The sequence below is a fragment of the Aulonocara sp. 'chitande type north' Nkhata Bay genome, linkage group LG2 (assembly GCF_057382095.1).
Source record: "Aulonocara sp. 'chitande type north' Nkhata Bay isolate Kocher_YH1m ecotype deep benthic linkage group LG2, A_spYH_male_GT1.1, whole genome shotgun sequence".
NCBI classification, from domain to species: Eukaryota; Metazoa; Chordata; class Actinopteri; order Cichliformes; family Cichlidae; genus Aulonocara; species Aulonocara sp. 'chitande type north' Nkhata Bay.
The window spans coordinates 24,519,984-24,525,983 of NC_141345.1; positions in this window are offsets into that span (position 1 = coordinate 24,519,984).

Below are 6,000 nucleotides of genomic sequence, written 5' to 3' on the forward strand. Positions count from 1 at the left end.
TAATAATAATAATAATAATAATAATAATAATAATAAATAAAACACAAAACGCAGTTATAGTCATTTTTGTTAATGCTCTCTACCCAAATAGAAATTGAGCTTAATTCATGTAACGTCTAATACTTGTATTTACGTACAACCTATTTTATTGCTCATCAAAGAAGAAGAAGAAGAAAAGGAATTGTTGCCTGGCTCTAAATGCTTTCAATACTTAATATAGTTATGTATTTCCTAATTAGTTTTCATTTTTATTTCATATTGACGTATTGTTTTTAATTCAGTTTAGTTTCAGGTTTTGTTTATTGCTTCCAAATGTTTAGTTTAGTTTTTAATAGATTTAGTTTTAGTCTCTTGTTGTATGGAGGACATATGCCAGATGCAAGGTTTAGGCAATTCACTACAGGTATTCAAATAAAAACAAACCTTTTTTTTTAAAACAATTAACTCTTTTTAGTTTAGTTTTTGTATTAGCCAGGTCTGTGTTGTATATTTTTCATGGTATGAAACTATGAGCAGCAGAATTCATTCTTTTTGCATACAGTGTGTGAATTCTTCCACTTCAGTGATTGAATTATGGATTATTTCATTTTGATCTGGATTCTAATCTGTATTTTTCTTCTTCACTTCTTCACTTTATATTGTCATTCAGAATTTTTTTTTACACCCGTTGAGGGTTTTTTTATAATTGTTCAGACGTGTGCGAAGCTTTGCTTTTAATTATAGCACCCTCTAGGGGCGAAATGCTTTGTCACAGGCGCGGGTATTTAATCCCGAGTGATTGTGTATTATGTCAGATGCTCATGACAGACCTAATCAAAGACGTTTTTTTAAACTGTTTATTTTACCAAAAGACAGAGCTCCTCAGAAACACTTCTTTGATACTCAAATTTCATATCAAAGTGCCTGCTGTCAAAGAGTGTAGACAGCAAGAGCTCAGTAATCAGTGAAGTGTACCATATGTAAACATTGGTGTAATCACAACGAATGATCTAATGGTTCTGCTCCATTACAGCATCTCAGAAAATATTTAAAAATGAAATAATTGTAGTCTTAGATGATTTGACATAGAAATAACAATATCACATCTTTCCATGCTTAAAGTTTTGGTCGGTTTTGTTTAGGTGACAGTGTTTCTGTTGTGGTTAATGCCAACTTCTTTATGTATAAATATAGGCAGCACGGTGGCACGGTGGTTAGCACTGTTGCCTCACAGCAAGAAGGTCCTGAGTTCAATTCTACCATCAGGCCGGGGTCTTTCTGTGTGGAGTTTGCATGTTCTCCCTGTGTTTGTGTGGGTTCTCCCTGGGTACTCCGGCTTCCTTCCAAAGACATGCACTTTGTGGGGATAGGTTAATTGAACAATCTAAATTGCCCATAGGTGTGAATGTGACTGGTTGTCTGTCTCTGTGTGTTAGTCCTGCGACCTGTCCAGGGTCGCCTCTTGCCCTATGACAGCTGGGATAGGATCCAGCGACCCTGAAAAGGATAAGCGGTAGCGAATGGATGGATGGATGGTTCATTTGGTTAACAAACTGAAAATCTTTGGTTGTGTCTCTCTCATTTTTTGTCTTGGCTCTTTAGCCAATGAATTGCAATATCTGTTGACTATGACTTTTGTAATGCCTCAAAAGTAAATCCACAGGTCTTAGTCTTTAAACAAGACTAAGACCTGTGACAACGTAAAAAATGTTTGCACAGATCTTAGACTCCCTTTTAGTATTTCTATTCTGTCCCATTTATTTTGTAGACTTTCTAGCTTTTGGCTTTTGGTAAAATCTAATGCAAATATCAATGGGTCCAAAACAATGAATCCTACTGATTTTCACATCCTCAAAGTCCTTCTGCATAGGCACGTGACCAAATACATGAAAAACAAAGTTGTGTTTTGTGTGTACTAATAAACATGAGCCATTTTGAAATGATTAAATATATATATATATATATATATACATATATATATATATATATATATATATATATATATATATATATATATATATATAATATCCATAGGTCCCTCATCCTATTCATGTAGCCCCCCCCCCCCCAGACATAGAGGACAGTTACAAGTACTTGGGGATCCCGCAGGCGAATGGGAACCATGAAGAGGCCACTAGAAAAGCTGCAACCACCAAGTACCTGCAGAGGGTCAGGCAAGTCCTGAGGAGTCAGCTGAATGGTAAGAACAAGATCCGGGCCATCAACACGTACGCCCTGCCCGTGATCAGGTACCCTGCTGGGGTAATAGGCTGGCCAAAGGAGGAGATAGAAGCCACTGACATAAAGACAAGAAAGCTCCTTACCATGCATGGAGGGTTTCACCCCAAGTCCAGCACCCTGAGGCTGTACGCTAAGCGGAAGGAAGGGGGCCGGGGACTGGTGAGTGTCAGCACCACAGTCCAGGATGAGACAACGAACATCCAAGAATACATTGGGAAGATGGCCCCAACTGACCGAGTGCTCAGTGAATACCTCAGGCAGCAGAAACCCAAGAAAGAGGAGGGAGACGAGGAACCATCATGGAAGGACAGGCCCCTGCACGGTATGTACCACCGGCAGATAGAGGAGGTGGCTGATATCCAGAAATCCTACCAGTGGCTGGACAAAGCTGGACTGAAAGACAGCACAGAGGCACTAATCATGGCAGCACAAGAACAAGCTCTGAGCACAAGATCCATAGAGGCTGGGGTCTATCACACCAGGCAAGACCCCAGGTGCAGGCTGTGTAAAGATGCCCCAGTAGGGTTGCCAACTCCCTGAAAAATAAATAAGGGACACCTCGTGGCCAGGGCCGGGCGACCCAGTTGTCTTCACCCTTCCCAGTGTGGTGAATTTTCTAGCTCTTTTTTTGTGTGTGAAATTATTTTTTTAACCATTTGACTTGAAGTTGATTTAAGTACATGCATATTCTATTCTTTGTGATATGAACACATGTGAAACAAATGATCATTTAGCCATTTATTTTTAGCTCAAAATGACAACATTAACACAATAAAACAGGTCTCTTTCTTAAACAGAAGCCTGTCATGCTTAACTTTTGAGAATATAAGTAAATCTTTCTTTAAAAGAACTCTGTCCTGCTTAACTTAAAATAATAGAAAACAATAGAAAGAAAAATATTCTTGTAACAGTGCACATTTAGTGCATTTAGTACAATTGGCTTCAGTTGAGGTATTATTTCAGCTTTTCTAATGCTAATCAGCTGCTCCTGTTTGTAAACCCGCTTGTTCCCATGATTACGCATCTTAACTCATCATCATTATTCATCTATGTATTACTTTTATGTATTAGTCATCTATTTGTTGTAATCATCTATCCTTGCAGTTGTTTATTACACAAAATAAATTATATTATCACACTTCTGGCCACATAGCGCTGATATTCACTGCACATGCCCATATTAACGTTTTCCAGCCAGGTGTTTTCCTTTTCCCATTCTTCCCTTTCTCTGAGGGGAACAAACATTGCTGCTCTAATGCTGGGCTTACACTGTGCGGTTTTTGGCCCATTTTTAGCCGATTTTTGAGTGATCGGACCGATTTTGGCCTTCATCGTGCGTCGTGTAGTATACGTGGGGTAACGAGAAGTGATTAACACCTCACGACCAGCTCCCGATCATCAATCGCTCGTGAAGGTGTCACCACAGGCGCTCACACTGCTCACGCGCAAACACGTAAACGTTGGTGAAAAAGACGGAGCAGCACAGCAGTGCAGCGTGCGATCTGGACACAAGCGATGGAGGCACAACTTGTAGAACTTCGAAAAGGCTCGGATGAGCTTTCCAATGTGGCCTCACAAAATGATCACGACCACAACAACCGTGAAAATAGTTGGATTTACATTGCTGCTCAATCACAGCTGCCTGATCAATGTTTTTCATTAGCAATTTAGCAAAGTTGATGGTGGTGGTGTGTCTGTGTGAGTGAAAGACAGAGACAGAGAGGGAGAGCGACAGATTTTCTGTTATAACCTTCATTTTATGGAGGCACAGTGTGAGCTCTCAGGTCGCATCAGAGCATCGGGCGGTATAGTGTGAGACCTGCATCGTGACCTACCAACTTCTAATCCCTGCGAGTCAATCGTGCAGTTTGAGCAGGAGCTGAATAACGTGACTGAAAAAATCGCACAGTGTCTGCCCAGCTTTAGGTGTACAGTCGTCCGAGACTTGCACCGCAGTGACGGCGTTTGTTTCCCTGTTGGCCATGCTTCTTGTTGTGGTCATCTGTTGTCTTCCGGTATTTTCTCCGTAAGCGACCTTTCCTCGACCAATGAGATGAGCGGTAATCTGAATTGTCATACTCGAATTGTCATAAGTGTGGTGTCAGCTCATTGGTCACAAAGCAGGAGAGGGGCTGGGAATTATGTTTTCAAACAAAGTGTTAATTCCATTAACATTTATAGACTACTTTTGATTCTCACTGTATTACGGGACAAAGTGCGTCCCTTATTAGCTCAATACGGGACGTGTACTTTTGTTTCGAAATACGGGACGATTCCGTATTTTAAGGGACGGTTGGCAACCCTATGCCCCAGAGACAATCCAGCACATAACAGCAGGGTGCAAGATGCTAGCAGGCAAGGCATACATGGAACGCCATAACCAAGTGGCCGGCATAGTGTACAGGAACATCTGTGCCGAGTATAACCTGGAAGTCCCGAGGTCAAAATGGGAGATGCCCCCAAGGGTGGTGGAGAATGACCGAGCTAAGATCCTGTGGGACTTCCAGATACAGACGGACAAAATGGTGGTGGCTAACCAACCGGACATAGTGGTGGTAGACAAACAGAAGAAGACGGCCGTAGTGATCGATGTAGCGGTTCCGAATGACAGCAACATCAGGAAGAAGGAACACGAGAAGCTGGAGAAATACCAAGGGCTCAGAGAAGAGCTCGAGAGGATGTGGAGGGTGAAGGTAACGGTGGTCCCCGTGGTAATCGGAGCACTAGGTGCGGTGACTCCCAAGCTAGGCGAGTGGCTCCAGCAGATCCCGGGAACAACATCGGAGATCTCTGTCCAGAAGAGCGCAGTCCTGGGAACAGCTAAGATACTGCGCAGGACCCTCAAGCTCCCAGGCCTCTGGTAGAGGACCCGAGCTTGAAGGATAAACCGCCCGCAGGGGCGTGCTGGGTGTTTGTTTATATATATATATATATATATGAATATATGAATGATAGACTGCTTGTTAAGATTTCTGAGCTTTACAAATATTTTCTTCTAAACATTAACTTGGTAGCTTGGATGTGTTGTCATCTATCAGTGCTGTCCCCATGCATACAGCCGCTGCTGGTACTGTGTACATTTTTGCTCCTCTGTCCAAATATGCATAAAATGACAAATGAAACTTAACATTTTCTAATATTATTCCTTTAATCTTCTGTCTCTAGGTGTTTGTGTATCCACCCAGCCATCCATTTTCTTTCACTTATCCAGGGCTGGGTCATGGGGACAGCAGCCTAAGCAGAGAAGCCTACACTTCCCTTTCCCCGGTCACTTCCTCCAGGTTATCCAGGGGAACACCAAGGCATTCCCAGGCCAGCTGAGAGATATAATCTCTCCAGCGTGCCCTGGTCCAGTGTTCTGCCACTGGGACAAAAATCGCGTTGTTTCCCCTGTATCTGAGGTTCAACTAGCAGGCTGCTGTGTGGGTTAAAAATAAGAGAAAAAGAAAGGGTGCACAGAGAGATAAGGAGAAAACAAACTATAGAAGAGAGCACAATTTAATTCAATGACATGCAGTGGTGGCATGTGATGAAGAGAATGGTAAATAGATGCTCACCTCTGCCATAGTAACATAATTAAGGGATGAATCAAGGTCACTCGATCCATCTCTAAGTATATGATTTTTTTTTTAAAGGAAAGTTCAACTGCTAATCTTAACCTGACCTGATCATTCAGGACTTAGAAATGTCTAGAAGGATTCTAAATTCAATGCATGAAGTACAGCACAGATTTGGCTGCACCTCTTAGTTTTAATGTAAAATGAATGAACCAGAACAATA